We start from the raw sequence: 23,689 nt of genomic DNA, 5'->3' as shown, positions 1-23,689 counted from the left end.
GAATGACTGCTAGGTAAATAAAAAAATTAATGCAGAAATAATTACGTTCTTTGAAACCAGTGAGAACAAAGACACAGTGTACCAGAATCTCTGGCACAGAGCTAAAGCAGTGTTTAGAGGGAAATTTATGGCACTAAAGGCCCACAGGAGAAAGTGGGAAAGATCTAAAATCAACACCCTAACATCACAACTAAAAGAACTAGAGAAGCAAGAGCAAACAAATTCAAAAGCTAGCAGAAGACAAGAAATAACTAACATCAGAGCAGAACTGAAGGAAATAGAGACACAAAAACCTCTTCCAAAAAATCAATGAATCCAGGAGGTGGTTTTTTGAAAAGATTAACAAAATAGATAGACTGCTAGCCAGACTAATAAAGAAGAAAAGAGAGAAGAATCAAATAGACACAATAAAACATGATAAAGGGGAGATCACTACTGATCCCCAGCAATATAAACTACCATCAGGGAATACTATAAACACCTCTACAGAAATAAACTAGAAAATTTAGAAGAAGTGGATAAATGACTGGACACATACACCCTCCCAAGAATAAACCAGGAAGAAGTCAAATCCCTGAATAGACCAATAACAAGTTCTGAAATTGAGGCAGTAACTAACAGCCTACCAACCAAAAATAGCCCAAGACCAGATGAATTCACAGCCAAATTCTACCAAAGAATTTCTAACAAAGGTACAAAGAGGAGCTGGGGCCATTTCTGAAACTTTTCCAAACAATAGAAAAAGAGGGACTCCTCTCTAACTCATTTTATGAGGCCAGCATCATCCTGATACCAAAAGCTGGCAGAGACACAGAAAAAAAAAAAAGAAAGAAAGTTTCAGGCCAATATTGCTGATGAACATCATTGTGAAAATCCTCAATAAAATACTAGCAAACCAAATCCAGCAGCATTTTAAAAAGCTTGTCCACCACGATCAAGTCAGCTTCATCCCTGGGATGCAAGGCTGGTCAACATATGCAAATCAATAAACACAATGCATCACATAAACAGAACCAATGACAAAAATCACATGATTATCTCAATAGATGCAGAAAAGGCTATTGATAAAATGCAACAGCCTTCATGCTAAAAAGCACTCAATAAACTGTGTATTGATGGAACATATCTCAAAACAATAAGAGTTATTTATAACAAACCCACAGCCAATATCATACTGAATGGGCAAAAGCTGGAAGCATTCCCTTTGAAAATCAGCACAAGACAAGGATGCCCTCTCTCAGCACTCCTATTCAACATAGCATTGTAAGTTCTGGCCAGGGCAATCAGGCAAGAGAAAGAAATAAAGTATATTCAGATAGGAAGAGAGGAAGTCAAACTGTCTATGTTTGCAGATGACATGATTGTATATTTAGAAAACCCCATTGTCTTAGCCCCAAATCTCCTTAAGCTGATAAGCAACTTCAGCAAAGTGTCAGGATACAAAATAAATGTACAAAAATTGCAAGCATTCCTATACACCAAAAATAGACAAACAGAGAGCAAAATCATGAGCCAATTCCCATTCACAGTTGCTACAAACATAATAAAATACCTAGGAATCCAACTTGCAAGGGATGTGAAGGACCTCTTCAACGAAATCTACAAACCACTGCTAAAGGAAATAAGAGAGGATAAAAACAAATGGAAAAACATTCCATGTTCATGGATAGGAAGAATCAATATTGTGAAAATGGCCATACTGCCCACAGTAATTTATAGATTTGATGCTATTTGCATCAAGCTACCATTGACTTTCTTCACATAATAATAAATAAACTTTTATTCAGGTTTGTAGAAAGAAAACTTTCAAAATGAGCAAGCCTAAGGATAACAGATTTCTTCAGGAAGGGCAAATGCCTTTCCCTAGAGTTATTCAAACATGGTATAGAGGACCATTTGGGAGAAGTATGGAAAGAACACAAGCAACAAGTGATCTGCATGGATGGCATTTTTTAAACCTAAAACTTCAACATCTATATGGGCAAAAGACTGCCAAGTCTAAATTGAAGATAAATAAAGTAAAAGTCTGTATCCTGATGACAACACTGCATATTTCCTGATTTATCCAGAAGTTTTCTTAATCATCCTTGAAAAGTTTCCATTACTGCATTCCTTGTACACTGGCCAAAGATTTATATAACCATAACAAAATCAAACATCAACAGAAGAAAAAGGTGAAGAAAAAATTTCATCTGAGATGATCACATTTATAAATTTATATAATTTTTATTTGTGTAAATATCTCTGAGATTCCAGGTAAGAGGCACAGGGATAAGTCTATAAATCATCTTTTGAATGATTTTGCTAACAGGAATTTTACCAGCCAGTCTTTCATTTCTTATATTATATTGAAAACTAAAGAAATAGTTAACTGGAAACTTCACCAGTGATATCCGCAATTATAATTAAAAAAACACATCCAATCAGTTTATTTGCTAAAGAAAATTATGAAGTCGGGAGGAAGATGGCCTAATAGGAACAGCTTCAGCCTAAAGCTCCCAGGGCCAGCGACACAGAAGACAGGTGATTTCTGCATTTTCAACTGAGGTACCGGGCTCATCTCACTGGGGAGTGCCGGACAATCAGTGTTGGTCAGCTGGTGCAGCCCGACCAGCGAGAGCTGAAGCAGGGTGAGGCATTGCCTCACCTGAGAAGTGCAAGGGGGAAGGGAAACCCTTTTCCTAGCCAAGGGAAACTGAGACACACAACACCTGGATAATCAGGTAACTCCCACCCTAATATTGCACTTTACCAAGGGTCTTCGCAAATGGCACACCAGGAGATTATATCCCACACCTGGCCAGGAGGGTCCCATGCCCACGGAGCCTCCCTCATTGCTAGCACAGCAGTCTGAGATCTAACTGCAAGGCAACAGAAAGGCTGGGGGAGGGGCGCCCACCATTGCTGAGTCTTAAGTAGGTAAACAAAGCCTCCAGGAAGCTCGAACTGGGTGAAGCCCACCGCAGCTCAAGGATGCCTGCCTGTCTCTGTAGACTCCACCTATGGGAGGAGTCTGACAGCTGTCTGACACCTTGGAAGAGAGTAGTGGATCTCCCAGCATGGAGGTTGAGATCTGAGAACGGACAGACTGCCTGTTCAAGTATGTACCTGACCCCTGAGTAGCCTACCTGGGAGACATCCCCCACTTGGTGCAGACCAACACCTCATACCTCATATGGCAGGGTACACCCTTGAGATGAAGCTTCCAGAGCAAGAATCAGACAGCAGCACTCGCTGTTCAGCAATATTCTATCTTCTGCAACCTCTGCTGCTGATACCCAGGCAAACAGGATCTGGAGTGGACCTCAAGCAATCTCCAACAGACCTACAGCTGAGGGGCCTGACTGTTAGAAGGAAAACCAACAAACAGAAAGGACACCCACACCAAAACCCCATCAGTACATCACCAGCATCAAAGACCAAAGGCAGATAAAACCACAAATAAGGGGAAAAAGCAGGGCAGAAAGGCTGGAAATTCAAAAAATCAGAGCACATCTCCCCCTCCAAAGGAACGCAGCTCATCAACAGCAATGGAACAAAGCTGGATGGAGAATGACTTTGACGAGTTGAGAGGAGAAGGCTTCAGTTGATCAAACTTCTCAGAACTAAAGGAAGAACTACATACCCAGCACAAAGAAACTAAAAATCTTGAAAAAAGAATGGAAGAATGGATAACTAGAATAATCAATGTAGAGAAGGCCATAAACGAACTGACAGAGATAAAAACCATGACACGAGAAATACGTGAAAAATGCACAAGCTTCAGTAACCGACTCGATCAACTGGAAGAAAGAGTATCAATGATTGAAGATCAAATGAATGAAATGAAGTGAGAAGACAAGTCTAGAGAAAAAAAAGAAAAAAAGAAATGAAGAAAGCCTCCAAGAAATATGGGATTCTGTGAAAAGACCAAATCTATGTCTGATTGGTGTGCCTGAAAGTGAGGGGGAAGATGGAACCAAGTTGGAAAACACTCTTCAGGATATCATCCAGGAGACCTTCCCCAACCTAGCAAAGCAAGTCAACATTCAAATTCAGGAAATACAGAGAATGCCACAAAGATACTCCTCCAGAAGAGCAACTCCAAGACACATAATTGTCAGATTCAACAAAGTTGAAATGAGGGCAGCCAGAGAGAAAGGTCGGGTTACCCACAAAGGGAAGCCCATCAAACTAACAGCAGATCTCTCAGCAGAAACTCTACAAGCCAGAAGGCAGTGGGGGCCAATATTCAACATTCTTAAAAAAAAGAATTTTAAACCCAGAATTTCATATCCAGCCAAACTAAGTTTCATCACTGAAGGAGAAATAAAATCCTTTACAGACAAGCAAATGCTTAGAGATTTTGTCATCACCAGGCCTGCCCTACAAGAGATCCTGAAGGAAGCACTAAACATGGAAAGGAACAACCAGTACAAGCCATTGCAAAAACATGCCAAAATGTAAAGACCATCGAGGCTAGGAAGAAACTGCATCAACTAACAAGCAAAATAACCAGCTAATATCACAATGACAGAATCAAGTTCACACATAACAATATTAACCTTAAATGTAAATGGACTAAATGGTCCAATTAAAAGACACAGACTGGAAAATTGGATAAAGAGTCAAGACCCATCAGTCTGCTGTATTCAGGAGACCCATCTCACATGCAGAGACACACACAGGCTCAAAATAAAGGGATGGAGGAAGATCTACCAAGCAAATGGAAAACAAAACAAAGCAGGGCTTGCAATCCTAGTCTCTGATAAAACAGACTTTAAACCATCAAAGATCAAAAGAGACAAAGAAGGCGATTACATAATGGTAAAAGGATCAATTCAACAGGAAGAGCTAACTACTCTAAATATATATGCACCCAATACAGGAGCACCCAGATTCATAAAGCAAGTCCTTAGAGACATACAAAGAGACTTAGACTCCCATACAATAATAATGGGAGGCTTCAACACTCCACTGTCAACATTAGACAGATCAACGAGACAGAAAGTTAACAAGGATATCCACGAATTGAACTCAATTCTGCACCAAGTGTACCTAATAGACATCTACAGAACTCTCCACCCCAAATCAACAGAATATACATTCTTCTCAGCACCACATCGCACTTATTCCAAAATTGACCACATAGTTGGAAGTAAAGCACTCCTCAGCAAATGTAAAAGAACAGAAATTATAACAAACTGTCTCTCAGACCACAGTGCAATCAAACTAGAACTCAGGACTAAGAAAATCAATCAAAACCACTCAACTACATGGAAACTGAACAACCTGCTCCTGAATGACTACTGGGTACATAGTGAAATGAAGGCAGAAATAAAGATGTTCTCTGAAACCAATGAGAACAAAGATACAACATACCAGAATCTCAGAATCTCTGGGACACAATTAAATCAATGTGTAGAGGGAAATTTATAGCACTAAATGCCCACAAGAGAAAGCTGGAAAGATCTAAAACTGACACCCTAATATCATGATTAAAAGAACTAGAGAAGCAAGAGCAAACACATTCAAAAGCTAGCAGAAGGCAAGAAATAACTTAGATCAGAGCAGAACTGAAGGAGACAGAGACATAAAAAACCCACCAAAATATCAATGAATCCAGGAGCTGGTTTTTTGAAAATATCAACAAAATTGATAGACCACTAGCAAGACTGATAAAGAAGAAAAGAGAGAAGAATCAAATTGATGCAATAAAAAATGATAAAGGGGATATCAGCACAGAGCCCACAGAAATACAAACTACCATCAGAGAATACTATAAACATCTCTACACAAATAAACTAGAAAATCTAGATGAATTGGATAATTTCCTGGACACTTACACTCTCCCAGGAATAAACCAGGAAGAAGTTAAATCCCTGAATAGACCAATAGCAGGCTCTGAAATTGAGGCAATAATTAATAGCCTACCAACCAAAAAAAGTCCAGGACCAGACGGATTCACAGCCGAATTCTACTGGAGGTAGAAGGAGGAGCTGGTACCATTCCTTCTGAAACTATTCCAATCAATAGAAAAAGAGGGAATCCTCCCTAACTCATTTTATGAGGTCAACATCATCCTGATACCAAAGCCTGGCAGAGACACAACAAAAAAAGAGAATATAAGACCAATATCCCTGATGAACATTGATGCAAAAATCCTCAATAAAATACTGGCAAACCAAATCCAGCAGCACATCAAAAAGCTCATCCACCATGATCAAGTGGGCTTCATCCCTGGGAGGCAAGACTGGTTCAACATACACAAATCAATAAACGTAATCCATCATATAAACAGAACCAAAGACAAAACCCACACGATTATCTCAATAGATGCAGAAAAGGCCTTTGACAAAATTCAACAGCCCTTCATGCTAAAATTTCTCAACAAATTCGGTATTGATGGAGCGTATCTCAAAATAATAAGAGCTATTTATGACAAACCCACAGCCAATATCATAGTGAACGGGCAAAACTGGAAGCATTCCCTTTGAAAACTGGCACAAGACAGGGATGCCCTCTCTCACCACTCCTATTCAACATAGTGTTGGAAGTTCTGGCTAGGGCAATCAGGCAAGAGAGAGAAATAAAGGGTATTCAGTTAGGAAAAAAAGAAGTCAAATTGTCCCTGTTTGCAGATGACATGATTGTATATTTAGAAAATCCCATCATCTCAGCCCAAAATCTCCTTAAGCTGATAAGCAACTTCAGCAAAGTATCAGGATAGAAAATCAATGTGCAAAAATTACAAGCATTCTTATACACCAGTATAAGACAAACAGAGAGCCAAATCATGAATGAACTTCCATTCACCATTGCTTCAAAGAGAATAAAATACGTAGGAATCCAACTTACAAGGGATGTAAAGGACCTCTTCAAGGAGAACTACAAACCACTGCTCAGTGAAATAAAAGAGGGCACAAACAAATGGAAGAACATACCATGCTCATGGATAGGAAGAATCAATATCGTGAAAATGGCCATACTGCCCAAGGTAATTTAGAGATTCAATGCCATTCCCATCAAGCTACCAATGAGTTTCTTCACAGAATTGGAAAAAACTGCTTTAAAGTTAATATGGAACCAAAAAAGAGCCTGCATCTCCAAGACAATCCTAAGTCAAAAGAACAAAGCTGGAGGCATCACACTACCTGACTTCAAATTATACTACAAGGCTACAGTAACCAAAACAGCATGGTACTGGTACAAAAACAGAGATATAGACCAATGGAACAGAACAGAGCCCTCAGAAATAGTACCACACATCTACAGCCATCTGATCTTTGACAAACCTGAGAAAAACAAGAAATGGGGAAAGGATTCCCTATTTAATAAATGGTGCTGGGAAAATTGGCTAGCCATAAGTAGAAAGCTGAAACTGGATCCTTTCCTTACTTCTTATATGAAAATTAATTCAAGATGGATTAAAGACTTAAATGGTAGACCTAAAACCATAAAAACCCTAGAAGAAAACCTAGATAATACCATTCAGGACATAGGCATGGGCAAGGACTTCATGTCTAAAACACCAAAAGCAATGGCAATAAAAGACAAAATTTACAAACGGGATCTAATTAAACTAAAGAGCTTCTGCACAGCAAAATAAATTACCATCAGAGTAAACAGGCAACCTACAGAATGGGAGAAAATTTTTGCAATCTACTCCTCTGACAAAGGGCTAATATCCAGAACCTACAAAGAACTCAAACAAATTTACAAGAAAAAAACAAACAACTCCATCAAAAAGTGGGCAAAGGATATGAACAGACATTTCTCCAAAGAAGACATGCATACAGTCGACAGATACATGAAAAAATGCTCATCATCACTGGGCATCAGAGAAATGCAAATCAAAACCACAATGAGATACCATCTCACACCAGTTAGAATGGCAATCATTAAAAAGTGAGGAAACAACAGGTGCTGGAGAGGATGTGGAGAAATAGGAACACTTTTACACTGTTGGTGTGATTGTAAACTGGTTGTGGAAAACAGTATGGCGATTCCTCAAGGATCTAGAACTAGAAGTACCATATGACCCAGCCATCCCATTACGGGGTATATACCCAAAGGATTATAAATCATGCTGCTATAAAGACACATGCACACATATGTTCACTGCGGAACTATTCACAATAGCAAAGACCCCAAATTTCCAACAGTGACAGACTGAATTAAGAAAATGTGGCACATATACACCATGGAATACTCTGCAGCCATAAAAAAGGATGAGTTTGTGTCCTTTGTAGGGACATGGCTGCAGCTGGAAACCATCATTCTCAGCAAACTATCACAAGAACAGAAAACCAAACACCACATATTCTCACTCATAGGTGGGAATTGAACAATGAGATCACTTGGACATGGGAATGGGAACATCACACACTGGTGCCTATTATAGGGAGAGGGAAGGAGGGAGGGATGGTATTGGAAGTTATAACTGATGTAAATGACGAGTTGATGGGTGCTGAGAAGTTGATGGGTGCAGCACAGCAACATGGCACATGCATACATATGTAACAAACCTGCACGTTGTGCACATGTACCCTAGAACTTAAAGTATAATAAAAAAGAAAAAGAAAAAAAGAAGAAGACATGCAAATGTGAAAATGTATATGAAAAAAATGTCAACATTGCTATCACCAGAGAAATGAAAATCAAAACCACAATAAAATATTGTCTTATCCCAGGCACAGTGGTTATTATTCAAAAGACAAAAAACAAACAAACAAAGAGATGTTGGTGAGGATATGAAGAAAAGGGAACTCGTACACACTGTTGGTTGGAATGTAAACTAGTACAGCCACTGTGGAAAACAGTATGGAGATTTCTCAAAAAACTAAAAATAAAATTATCATATGTTCCCGTAATCCTACTACTGGCTGTCTACTCAAAGAAAAAAAAAATCAGTATATCAAAGGGATACCTGCACTTTCATGTTTTTTGCAGAACTGTTCACAATAGCTAAGATATGGAATCAACCTAAATGTTAATCAACAGATGAATGGATATACACAATGAAATACTATGTGGCCATAGAGAAGAATGAAAACATGTCATTTGCAGCAATACAGATGGAACCGGAGGCCTTTATTTCACGTGAAATAAGCCAGGGTCAAAAAGACAAATATTGCATATTCTCAGTTATATGTGGGAGCTAAATATTAGATCACATGTTTTTCACACATGGAGGTAGAGAGTGGAAAGACAGATGACAGAGACTAGGAAGGGTACCGAGGGAGGGAGGCAGGAGGATGAAGAGAAATGGTTTAAAGGGTACAAACATACAGTAAGATAGAAGGAATAAATTCAATGTTTGATAGCAGAGAAGGGTGACTATACTTAACAAAAGTATACTGGACTCAAGTGATGGACACCATAAATATCCTGACATAATCAGTATGCATTATGTACATGTAACAATATTTCACATTACTCTGACAAATAAAACATACAAAAGTGTAAAAAAAAAAAAGAAAATTATGACATGCAGGGTGGTCAAACCATAACAAAGAGAAGACTAATATTTCAACTTACATCAACTACTTTGCATAACTTGAATGAGAAATGGAAAATGCTATTATGTTCATCGTTTTATGACACTTTCTGTTGCAGACAAAAGAATGAAGAGTATTGCACTATATATATTCTTTGAAAATATTCCACTGTCAAACAAATAACATTTGATCTCTCTCTCTCTCTACCTAAAGAACTTTGTGAAAGACATTACGGGTAAAGACGGTTAAGCTTTGACAACTTTGATCACAGTTAACTTTTTAATTTAATGTGTTCTGAAGTTATTACATTTAACCCAGCAGCAGACATACAATCTAGACTGACTCGGTAACCTCCTATCACACTGACTAGATAACTAAGTTTCCCACAGCTTGCCAATAATAAAAGCAATAATTCAAACAAAACATAGCCAATAAACTGTAGGTATATCTTTAAATATTTCAATCTCATCAGAGACTCTTATGTTTACCTTTTTTGGAAAAGAAAATTCATTCCAATTGTTGCAGAAGTTACCCTACTTTCAAAAAGTGAGAAAAAAAATACCTTTGGCTGTGTCTTTGTCCTAACAGAGTTCTATTATGAAATCCTCCAAAGTTATAATTTATATCCTAGGAATGAAGGAGGGAACCAGATGAATAGATGTTCAGATCATCAGGATTGTCTATCATAGCCTTTTATATTGTCTAGGTACAATATAAAACAACAACAAACCTTTGGAAAAACAGTTTTCATACAGAATTATTCTGGTTAGAATGACTAATACTCATCATACATTGGATGAATTTGGACATCTGTCAATGGTTTACCAGAGTGGGGACAAACTGTCCTAAGAAAAGTCTAGTAAATGTGCTATCTGTTGAAGAGAGAAGGGTGACTCATGAGGTCATTACGAATTCTAATCTCCATCAAATCTCATCAGCAAAAATGGATGGAGACATCCGTCTAAAACATAATGAAAGATAAATTGTAGTCTAGTAAATTATAACAATGTTCATCATGATGTCACGTTATGTGGTAAAAGCTGATAGGTACTGATAAGACAGAAAGAAAAAAAAGGTAGAATTATAGTTTCTTCATTTGTACCAAACACTGATTATGGAAAAAAGTTATCAAATCGGCCAAATGGATACCCTAATCTATTCAGTGGGTGGCAGGAGAATTATTTTTTCTCTCTGTTGAACTCATCATATGAATGAAAAAAGAACCCTATAACAAGTAGAGAATTAGAACTAATGAATGGCAGTACAACCTAATGAGAGCAGTAGACCCCATAATTTTAATTATCATTTTTCAACCAAAGAATATAGTAAAGTATATTTCCTAAATTTAAGCCACATCTAGAGAGGAAATCTTCAGTGAAGTGGTTAATGGTCTTAAATATCCTTCTGTTTATTGGTGTATCTATTTTGTTACAGCATTTTATTTCCCATACTATTATTTGACCTTTGAAAAATGCAAAATTAAGTTTCCTTTGATTCTATTTCTAAGCACAGGCCAAAATATGCTGTGTAATATTAGAAATTCATATGTTAAAGTCTTATTATTCACATAAAATATGTGGATACTAATATAATTATAAAAATTAATTGAAAACTCATGGTAGCAACAAAAAAAAGACCTTCAATTAATTAAATTCAAAGTATCTGGCATTTACAAAAGGCCAACACCTTGCTAAGTAATTTTATGCATTTTTACTGTCATCTTAATAAAGGTTTACCACATTTAAAGGAATCATGTATGCTTTACTATTAATAACTCCTTTAATATTTATTACAATGGATATAGATATTTTTCTTTTGTGTAATAAATGCCCAAGTAGAGTTCAACATTAAAAACAATTTTGAACACTTTTTATAATTAGAACATTTTGTCATTGTATTTTATATTAAGTACAATTACTGCCTAGTATGTGATAAATTCTGATTTTATATTTTGAATTTGAAATCAGGAAGATAAATACCTTGATTTTGATGGCATACAAACACATAGCAAAACAAAAAAGAGAGGAGGTTTTAGTTGCAGTGTCAATGTCAGACAATTTATAGTTGTTTTGAAAAGACTAATAAATTATTTTCCACATGAATAAAACAACATTAAATATCAAGCTACTATTTTTCTAAAAGTTATAAAAATAGAGATAGTCATATTAATATAGATCATAACCTGTGAGGAATAAATGTTTTATATATCTGCTAAATACATCTGATTTCAAAGCTGAATTGCTACCATAATGATTAAATGTTAATTATATGATTCTCAATTATCTATAATACCTCTTGGCTGCACATTCATTGACAGAACAGGCAGAAACGTATTTAATTATTTGAGTTATTGATAGACAATCTCTCCATTTTCTTTCATTGTTTGCATTTATTCTTGCATAAATGCATATCCGTTCAAATTCACTTGACCACATGTTATGCTTGGGAAACTAAGAGTTCACTGGTATACATAGACATGTGTTTTGTGTTAGTTCAAGATATGAAAGTTTGCTCTTGTCACAGTCATAAATTGGAAGTCAAAAGCCTAGGAATAAAATCTGGCCAACTGCCCCATTTCTATTTGAATTGCATCCTCATAGAATGGCTTCCTTTCTTTAGTACAGATTTTCAGAACAGAAAATATAAAACTTTTAGCCCCTTCCCATCTCTTTTTTTCCTCAAGTGTAGTTCATCAATAATTGAAAGTGGGCTAAAGTATTCTTGCGAAGAATGCTCAAGTAGTTGCATCAATTTGAGTTTTAGTGTCTTTGTTTCAGGTATTCTATCTTACACAACTTATTCACAGTAAGCTGTCATAATGACTCACGGTAAAGCATTCAGTTAGTCATTCTTAACTCCAGGAAAATATTTCATAGTGATAAAAGAAAATTAATGGAACTAAATAAAAACGCTGATAATTGTTAAGTAATACAGTAAGCAATACAACAAGATAATTACCATTATATATTCTGAGGTAATCAAATATTAACTAAGTTTGCAAATGAAAACTTTGATTATTTTTCTCTTCTTGATGAAAAATATGTTATTTAAAGAAACGATGTGTGGCTATAAGGAGTAGCATTTTAGGCAACAGTGTATATTATGTTCTGCAGTACTGTGAAAAAGTTCAAAATAAGTTTTGTACACCAGTGTCCAGATTAGTTGGCAAGTCAGTTTTCTCTAAATCTTTTTTTTTAAACCTGACTTAGTTCTACATAACCAAATGCATAAAAGATAGAAACAAACATCACAATCAGTGAATCCAACATGTCAGGAGAACTCTCAGATAAGAAAAAACTATGTTGGGTTTATTAATAAACATCTAGAACCAATATGTGTCCTTACCGTAACTCTGTATAAAATACTACTAAAATATGTACTATCCACTCGATTTAAAGTCCACTGGAACTAGATGAAGGTCTTAGCAAGGGATTGTTAGAATACATATAAAATTGTAGCATTTTGAAATGCCTCAAGACAGAGAGCTGTCATCCTTTTATTGACAACTTTTAGTCTATGGTGAAATGTAAAAGACAGTCAAGGGCTACTACTTCAAGCAAGTTACTTAATCTTTTACCCTCAGCATCCTTATTTATAAATCAGGGGAAATAATATCTACCATAAAGCTTGTATAAGAATCGTATATATATATTTATACATATATATATATATATATATTTCTAAACTGAATAAATATGGAATGATTGACTATATGGGATATATGGGATATTTAGGGTAAATGGATTTGGATAATTTGCAGATATTCTTTCTTACTTTCCATAAATTAGATTATTAAATTCAGCTCTTGGTATCCCACTTATTTAAATCAATAAAAATGGAGCATTAGCTCAAACTTAATATTAAAGTATATATTCAACCTTTTAAAAATGATATGGCCCAACATTAAAAGTTAAATTGCTTAAAAATATAAATCTATAAGTAACCAAATAGCTGCACATTTAGTGTAATAATGGCCATATATTTGTGGTGTATAACAGGATCTTAGTCTAAAAGAAAGTTGAAAAGATGAAAGAGAATTTTAGTTTCATTGTAATACGCATGTGATTAAATTAGTTCTAGCACATGCAGTTTTACATTACTGACCTGAAATAAGAAAGAATACACACTGTTTCTTGTTTGCTTTGTGGCAAAATATGCTCATACAGTAAAATTCACTCTGATACTGACTATTGCAATTTAGCAAAATAGGAGACTACAGTATTTCAGACTGTAGGTAAATAAAGCATTTAAAGAATGACATGTCTGAGAAAAGCAAGAAAGATTAATAAGAATGTACCCAAAAGAATTCAGTGCATAGAAAAAAAAACAAGCTAATGTCATTTCCTAAAGAACAAGCAGTATAACTAGGAGGAGAAAAATTATGTAAATGATGACTATGGGAACAACAAAAATCTCTGGTTTGATTTGATGTTTTTCTTTTTTATATTTGTTATTTTTTTCTGTTCTTTCTTAAATATTTTGCACCCACAGTGGGTAAAAAGACTGCACAAAAAATGTTTTCTAATACAGAACATTTCTGCCAGAATAAATATGTTAGGAAATAGGTTTGGAGGATACAAAACACTGAGTTTGAAGAGTCCAAACGGAAGAGCTCCCTGAGAGGGATCAGAACCTGGTCTATAAATATCTTCAAGGTAACTGTGAGTCTAAGGGGAGGACATCATTCATAATCTCAGAAGGTAGACACAGAACAATGCCCTGCAGCTAAAGAAGGAGAATTTAAAAAAAATAACTTTTTTTCTGGTTATTTTAAAAGTTCTTAAGACTGAGGTCAACTAGTTTGAATCACTAACAGACAAGGGCACAGCAGTGATTGCTGTTGATAGTCAAGGACGGTTTGTTAAAGGTGTCAGCACCAATGGTGATCTTGATCATACTTAGCATTACAGGGCCTATGAAGCACAATGCAAATGCTGGTGAGAATATACCTTCATCGATCCTCCTCTTTATCCATACGTACATAGATCAGGGAGTCAGTTTCTATCAACCACACTTGAAGTAGCCAAAAGAGCTCTCTTGTGTCTAGATAGATTCAAATCCATATTCCGTGGCCATTTCACATTTTGTTTCAAGTCAAAGTTTCTTCTCTGTTTTTAGAATGTTTTTTCCCCCATTTATAAAAGTAATACATGCTTACTAAAAACCTTCAGAGCAATAAAGCTAACTCTTTATTCAACCACACAGCAAAAGCTACTATAAACATTGTGGTTTGTATTTACCTATATTTTTACTAATGACAGACACACTCATACATTATCCAAAAATGAGATCATGCAACACATTGCATTTTAACCTAACTCTTTCATTTAATATATCAAGGGCACATTTTCCACATCAATAAATATAATAAATTCCGCTTGGTATAAGAATAGGCTAAGCTAAAAGTAGAGTAGGATTGAGAGAAACTAGCTCTTCTATTTTCCTCACAGCTGCAAATCTTGGCTCTGAGTAGTCTGTAAGGGAGAGTGAAAGATGTATTTTTAAAGATGTTGCTAAATCCTTCCAGTGAAGCAATAACATAGTATATCCATTTATTCATTGAGCAAACATGTACCAAGTAGCAACCAGGTGTTGGCCCTGTGTTAGTAACTGAGGGACACCCACATGGTGAGAGGGTCCTCCCATCAAGGATGCTTCCTTACCCTGCTTTCTTAACCTGCTATTCACTCTGGGATAACAGTAAACAACTTTTATTCATTTTTATCACCAGCACATTAACAGTGTCTTGGCATATTGCGCTGAATTAAAGGTAGACTTACATATAAACAATTATTTGAAATGTAGTGTGAGAAGAACTGCAATGGGGTCTGACTCAAAGTACAGTAGAGGCACAAAGGGTCTGTGGTGCGGGTATAAAAGAACCTTCTCTTCCAAAGTTGGAGAGAAATTTGAATTGTTAATTCCCAAGTCACAAGGAGAATACATGTAGCAATTCATATATTCACAAATAAATTTTCAAATCTACAGTTTAGCTATGAGGCATACTTTGGATACTCATCAGTGCATTAAATCTCTTTGAGCACTGTTTCAATAAAACTGGGATGTCTATATATCTTACCAAAGTCCCTTTTTCAAGAAATTTGACTATAGCCATGTGCATGTAGGTCCTAGGGAATGAAAGAGTAATTTTCCATTCACTGCAGGTCTGTGTCTATAATAGTTAATAAATTCCAACTACCACATATTCTACTCAAAGGAACAAAATTTGAGTTTATTTTTCATTCAATAATAAAGCTATATAAAATGTATTTTGCATCCTCTATGTGTAAGAAATAATACAAAGTACTCCATATTAGCTCAATTAATTAGTACATCAATACTACAAGTTAAGTATTAATATCTTGATTTAACTAAGTAAGAAACTGACACGCAAACAGATTAAACAAATTGATCAAGATCCCAAACCAGTAAATGGCAGATATGAGACTGAAACTAAAGGAATCTGTTTTGATTCCACTCTACTCCATGATCTTATTCAAACTGTGAACTGTTTATGGTGATTTATCAATAATGTATTATATAGCATTGTAAGTCCACAGGGGATATGCATCATATCTAATTTGGCAGATCATTTTTAAGGATTTTACAATATTGCTACCCAAATACCAGTATAACATGAACGTACATGTGTTTAACAATACACATTGACACAATGTCTGTCAAACTTTTTAGTAGGCCTAAAAAGCTTTCACTTGAAAGTCTTTTATTTTGAAACCAAGATACCCACAGACAAATTAAATGATTCATTCAAAAGCATTGACGATATAGAAAGAGGCTTTAAAAAATAAAGCTTTGCAAGAACATAGATGATTACATTTTAATGATGTCCGAGATTCATTAGGGTTTGTATCTCATCATATTCTTTGATATGATCTCATAGACTATTGAAAAAAGACAAGTGAAATGACAAGACAAAATATTCAATGAGCAGATTCTAACATTGTTGGTTTTGATTAATAACAACAGTATTCAATTTACTATTTCTAAGTAGTTTCTCAAAAAGTGCTTACAATGGCAAGTTTTATTATTATTATTATTGTTTGTGTTTTTCATGATTTGAAGCCACAAATTTTTCTTTTGTGCACTTTCCTTTACATTTAAGCTAAACTGAGTATATTTAAACATGTACTTCTTACTTATTTGTTGTAAGAAAATGTTAGCAACTAAAGTAGATATTTATTATCCAAATGTTTAAGTAAACTTCAGCCACATAGAACCCTTGAATCAAGTGGAATATTATAGCACTTGGAAGGTCAAAAATATCCAATGAATACAAGAATGTAACAGACCCAATAGAAGAATATCAGAGAGGAAGCCTGTTTAAAGATAACTTTGGGAATTTGTGGCAACATGATGTCTGAGCCTTGAGGTAATTTACTTAAGAAAAGCAGAGCATGATTACTTTCAAAGTAATAATTATTCATGACTTTTATCATAACTATGACAACATGCCTGATAGCCTTGAATATTTCTTTTCTTGAAAGGTATTAAGCTACTTAATTTTTATAACAATATGTAATATTTAGTGAAATTAGAAAAAATAATGTTTAATCATGAAAGGCACGTTGGAAAGGCACCCATTTACGTACCAGGCTGTAGCAGAAAGAAAAACAAAGACTACCGAACAATGACTGAGTGTGATGGGACAACTTCTTCTTGTCTTTTGGGACCCTCTCACTATTAACAATCTCTGGTCCACTGCCTCTTCCCATCACAATTGAACATAGGACTGAAGACATGGGAGAAAGCAAGAAAACAGAATTGTGGATGATGATTAGGAAATAGAAATGATAACATGCATAAAATCATGAAGAAATAGTGAATACCATTTAGTCTAAGCCATTATTTACCAAATAGCATCCTATTGGCTTGTATGAGTTCACATGGCTTCCCAATGTGCTTCAATTAATCCCAGGGCAGAGACTGTGCATACCAGAAAAATATGGCTTGATGCCCTAAGGAATATATGTAATTTGCTATAAAGAAGTAAATTCTAAATTGGGAAAATCCTATATAGCATAAATCATATAAATGATAGTCTTAGGGCAGAAGAATATTAAAATTCTATTGTTCTTATTAATCTGTGAAATGAAAGGGATGCTTAAGCAGGTAATTGTCATTTGAAATGGAAGACAAAACAACATATATTTTAATCAACACACTTATTAAATGTCAATTAGAATTTTCATCAACCAAATTATATCAGACTAACTTGCAATAGCAAGTTTGCCAAATGTTAATTAAAAGAATAAACATTAACTATTAGTTTAATTTAAATGCCTTTGGAGTTTTTCAAAATTGTGTATTTCGGATTATAAACCAATTAATCTTTCCATATACTCTCATCATTTATTAAAAATCTAAGTAACCTTATCAAACAGAAACTGCTCTCAAAAAATTATCTTAATTAACATGTAATTGAGAACTAATGAAAACCTGAAAACCTTCCTTATTTTTCAAGCTATTTATCTATTTCATAAACAAATCTGGAGAACAAAGAATAACGCCTGCATGCTAATATGAACAATTCAGATCCTGCAGGAACTGAGTATATTCTTACGATTCATTTAAGCATGTGTATGCTGTCATATTAAAGTGCATATTTTAATTGATTTATAGTAGTTGAAGAGTTGAGCTGCAATGTATTATAATATTATAATCCTTATTTCCTAAAGTTAAGTATCCCACTCAATGCATTGCTATGCTAGGTATTGAAAACAGAGTTTAAATATTGGTCTTATTCAAGATTGCTCTTACTTAAGTTAGAGAAAATATATTTTGTTGTTTGCATATACTCTCATATTAGGAACATATTTTTATAAATATAACATTAAATCACAGTATTGTTCATATAAGCATTTTCCCTGGTAAATATTGAAGGAGTATTAATTAAACTTTCAAGAGTCAGTCTTTATTTTAGTGGCATTGACTGATTTTTTTGCTTGAATAATTTTGCTTGAAACCAATAAAATAATCAGAGCGATATTATTCCTGGTCAAGAGGCAATAACTAATTTTCTAAACCTTAGACTTAAATACAGTGATGTTGATGGAGTTGTATCCAATGTCCCTTTAACTTACAATGGCTATAAAAATAGAAATATATTCAATGTAAGGTTATCGAGATATTATTATGTGAAAAAATTGTTGGAAATTTGAGAATTTTATCAAAATCTGCAAGAAAGTTATATTTGACCACAATTGATCCCAATTCATTTTTATGGTATGATTTCACATGAATCTTTTCAATATTCTTTAACTGACAAACAAAAACCAGGGACATTTAAACATCAATAAGGACCTGGGTTTTATGTAGGGAAAAAAATACTTTTCAGGTAATTTTTGTTTTTACTTTTGGTAAATTTCAGTGTATAGAAAGTAAGTTCAAATGAATTGTCCATTAAACTTAATCGAAAGAGCTGTGCATTTGGGCTAATATTTCATATCACATATTCATGTGTTTATATTCTGCCTCTAAAGTAAGGTACATTAAAGTGAAGGATATCCCTATTGTGTTCACTGCTGCATCATTAGTGGAATGCAGTGTTTGGCACATAGCAGATGATCAATGCTTGCTGAACAGATAGAAGTATGAGTAAAGCTAAGGAAATGGAATTACAGTAGTTGGAACTGTCATCACATTACTTTTAATCCCATGAACTTAAAATATATGTACGTTTGTAAATAGCATGCATTTAAGCTGAAAATTACGTTCAAGCACTCTAGCTTTACTTGTAAGCTACTTCCCAATGTCAAACTATAAAAAATGTATTCATTGTGGTTTTGACTTGCATTTCTCTGATGGCCAGTGATGATGAGCATTTTTTCATGTGTCTGTTGGCTGTATGCATGTCTTCTTTTGAGAAATGTCTGTTCATATCCCTTGCCCACTGTTTGATGGGGTTGTTTGTTTTTTCTCGTAAATTTGTTTGAGTTCTTTGTAGGTTCTGGATATTAGCCCTTTGTCAGATGAGTAGATTGCCAAAATTTTCTCGTTAGAATGGCAATCATTAAAAAGTCAGGAAACAACAGGTGCTGGAGAGGATGTAGAGAAATAGGAACACTTTTACACTGTTGGTGGGATTGTAAACTAGTTCAACCATTATGGAAAACAGTATGGCGATTCCTCAAGGATCTAGAACTAGAAGTACCATATGACCCAGCCATCCCATTACTGGGTATATACCCAAAGGATTATAAATCATGCTGCTATAAAGACACATGCACACGTATGTTCATTGTGGCACTATTCACAATAGCAAAGACTTGGAATCAACCCAAATGTCCATCAGTGACAGACTGGATTAAGAAAATGTGGCACATATACACCATGGAATACTCTGCAGCCATAAAAAAGGATGAGTTTGTGTCCTTTGTAGGGACATGGATGCAGCTGGAAACCATCATTCTCAGCAAACTATCACAAGAATAGAAAACCAAATATCGCGTGTTCTCACTCATAGGTGGGAACTGAACAATGAGATCACTTGGACTCGGGAAGGGGAACATCACACACCAGGGCCTATTATGGGGAGGAGGGAGGGGGGAGGGGTTGCATTGGGAGTTATACCTGATGTAAATGATGAGTTGATGGGTGCTGATGAGATGATGGGTGCAGCACACCAACATGGCACAAGTATACATATGCAACAAACCTGCACGTTATGCACATGTACTCCAGAACTTAAAGTATAATAATAGTAAAAAAAAATGTATTCATTCATTCATAAAAAAATTGTGAAAATTTCCATAATATGCTGGCCATAAAGTTAAGGATCTATGAGTCAAACTCAGAGTCTGTGAAATGAAAAAGTGATGTATAAACTAGTTCAACAATATTTTTAAATGCTGTTATAGGGTGTGGAAAAAATACAATAGAGGAGCCCAAAGAAGGCCATGTTTAATTGCTTAAAAATTAGTACAGGCTGCAGTAGAAGTAAGGTGTGACTTAAGACTGGAAGGATAAATCGGACAGTGGATATCAAAAATCAAGGAAGGCATTCCAAGGAAATCATAACGGTGCAAAGGGCTTCATTAGATGGCTTAGGAAACTGCACTCTTTAATAAACTGTAACCCAAGATATGGTGGAGAGAATGATAGCAACAATGTCTGGAAGAGTTGTAGATAAAATTATTCATTATTTAAAACTGAGGAATTAAGAGAGACTATAAATTGTTGTGTTTTTGACAAGCACTGTGTCTATATCTAGTTTCTTTTAAGCAGAAATCCATTTTGAGAAAGGCAAATAGGATATATGACTCCCTTAATGACATGTCCACTGTGAGTTTTTATGACATTATCTAGAGCATATAAATCAGTTATTAAACGGAGACTACCAGGGTTTTATCAAAGCTAGTAATTCAGTATAAAACTAGTACCATAACATTTGCATTGGTAGCACACTGATTGCTTTCTTATCACATGAGCCAACTTGGAGTTTCGAAGTCACTAATATGTTGAAGAAGTGATAATATTTTAAGATGTATTAATAAATTTCATAAGATTCACTCATTTCATTTTCATTCACATGCTAAGACTTTAATATTATATAGCAAAGCAACTTTTACATAATAACCATTAAAATTGAATTCATTAAGACAAAGGAGAAACTAGAGATATTATATATATTGACTGAGACTAATGAAATGTTGGCTTGATTGGTGAACTACGAAATGCTTCTGTTTTAATTATATATAGATATTCACAAAACACTAAACAGCTGAGAAAATAAATCTTTATTAAGATTTCATGGCTGCAGGCACACCCATGCTTGGAGATTACAATGGGAGCCAGAGACTTGGAGAAGAAAGTTATTTTCTCTAGAGCTCTCACATTAATTCTGTCTTGAAACTCTGGATATCAGTGATTCTTCACTCTTCATTCTGATGTTTCACATATTTTGCAATGTTAGGATGTGAGCAAGGAAAGAGCATTATTTTTCAAAATACCCTTTTAAAAAAAATCGTTGCCTAGTAATCATAATAAATCTCAATTTGCTGGACTTTATTTTTGCTTTACGGTTTAGTTTTTTAAAATTTAAATTAAATATGAGGAGAGTGACTGCTGTGGCTTAAATGTTTGTTCCCTTCAAAACCCATATTGAAAGTTCATTGTCATTGCCATTGCAGCACTGTTAGGAGGTGGGACATCTGGGACGTGATAAAGTTATAAGGGCTTCACACTTATAGGTTTGAATAATGTGTTTTAAAAGTGAGTCCTCTTCTTGCCCTCTTTTGCTTCTTTGCCATTCTACCTTCCGCCACAGCAAGAAACACCTCACCAGATGATGGTGCCTTGATCTTGGACTTCCCAGCCTTCAAAACTGTGAGAAAATGAATTTCTATTCATTATAAATTCCCCAGTCTCAGGTATTCTGTCAAAGTAGCACAAAATGGATGGATCCACTTACTAAAATCTTCATAGGATTGGAGATTCCTAAAGGTTTTAATCTATTTTTACTTACAAAAATAACCCATTTTCTCAGCTTTGCTTCTGGATTGTTCAATTCTACCTATTCTTGTGTCCCAACTTTCTTTCTGAATGCAGTAAAGTATAGTATTCCAACTTTACTTCTGAAGTGGTTTGTTAAGTTGACTTTGGAAACCTGGACTGTGCCTTAGTTTTGATTATTTAAATTGTCATAATTGTTGACATAAATATAGTGCAGGCCTAAATTACATCGCTTTAGACTGTATAAAGTTATATATAACATACAAATGTGTTCTTTTTTGAAGTCAAAGAAAAATTATACATGAGAAAGCTTCATGAGCAATTTTTATTCAGTAGTGTGCCAGTTTTTTTATTGATTTCTTTATAATCAATATTTATTCAGAAAACAACACATTTTGTGAGCTGCAAAAAAGTTATAATAAAATATTTTTATGTCAAGTTCAGCTGAGTAGACATAGGTAATTCTCTTTGTTGTATGTTAAAGGAATTATGATCTAGCAGATCAGAGTTCCTATTCAGCCTCTATCCCGTGATGAGAAAGTAGGAATCTAGAATGCATACCTCACCACTATGGACAATCCCTACAGTTCTACCTTGTTAAAAACAAGGAGAGAAACAAAGGTAGTGTCTGAAATGTCAAGATATACTTTGAAAATAAACAAAAAAGGGTAGCAAAGAGGAGTAGGATTCTTATCACATAAATCAAAAAAACTGTGGCTGAAAAGATGCTCAATAAAATTAGCCATCAAGGAAATATAAATAAAATTACAATGAAATAGTTTATATGCCAACAGTATGGCTGAAACGAAAAGAAAATACTATTGGTGAGGATGTGGCACACTCAGAAAGTCTCATGCACTGTGGTGGGAGTAAATTGGCATAGCTACTTTGGAATTCTGCTTGGCTTGGCAGCATCTGCTAAAGCTGAAAAAAATGCATGTCTTATGCCCCGCAATTCCACTGCTATGTATATACCTAAAATAATTTCATACATATGTTGACTAAAAGATATGTACTAAAAGAAAGCTGGAAGAGTCCTAGGGGGAATTCTGGGATATTGACAATGTTGTTTCGTGATCTGGGTGCTGTTTCTATGGTTGTTTTCAATTTATAAAGGTACTTAGGGCTGGGCGCAGTGGCTCATGACTGTAATTCCAACAGTTTGGGGGGCTGAGGCGGGTGGATCACCTGAGGTCAGGAGTTCGAGACAAGTTTGGTCAATGTGGTGAAACCCCATCTCTACCAAAAATACAAAAATTAGCCGAGCATGGTGGCATACATCTGTAATCCCAGATACTCAGGAGGCTGAGGCAGGAGAATTGTTTGAACTCGTCAGGTAGAGGTTTCTGTAAGCCAAGATCATGCCACTGCACTTCAGCCTGAGTGACAGAGGGAGACGCCTGCTCAAAAAAAAAGTACTTAGGATACGTATACTTCAATTTAACTCTATTATAATATTACAATGCAATACAATTTTTCTTTTTATTTAATACAAAGTTTTATTTTTATTTAGTAAAAAGAGTGTCTTGGCTTCTTTTTGACATCAAAGGTGAACTATTTTATCTGAACAAATTGGGCATTCTTTTGCTGAGTCATACATGTTTAGGCACTAGCAAGGCAAGGAATGCTAAATAACTTCTGATAACTAAATAACTGTTGATGTGTATTTGAATCACTAAACAATTCTAGGGAAAATGGTAGAGACTAGTTAATTATTCAGAGAACAATTTCCCTTTCTC

At 35.0% G+C, this 23,689-nt stretch overlaps 1 protein-coding gene and 1 long non-coding RNA gene across 9 annotated transcripts in view; both read right to left on the bottom strand.

The window, feature by feature from the left end:
* LOC105489946 (protocadherin 9) overlaps positions 1–23,689 on the bottom strand; it is a 944,009-nt gene that overhangs the window by 128,385 nt on the left and 791,935 nt on the right. The window lies entirely within an intron of this gene.
* Positions 1,346–23,689, bottom strand: part of LOC139359184 (uncharacterized) — a 103,952-nt gene continuing 81,608 nt past the window's right edge. Inside the window, exon 2 of the long non-coding RNA XR_011615022.1 lies at positions 1,346–23,350. This is a non-coding gene — a long non-coding RNA (uncharacterized lncRNA). The remainder of the gene's footprint in view (positions 23,351–23,689) is intronic.

This window comes from Macaca nemestrina, chromosome 16, assembly GCF_043159975.1.
Source record: "Macaca nemestrina isolate mMacNem1 chromosome 16, mMacNem.hap1, whole genome shotgun sequence".
Taxonomy (NCBI): domain Eukaryota; kingdom Metazoa; phylum Chordata; class Mammalia; order Primates; family Cercopithecidae; genus Macaca; species Macaca nemestrina.
This window is presented reverse-complemented; position numbering and strand designations above follow the sequence as displayed.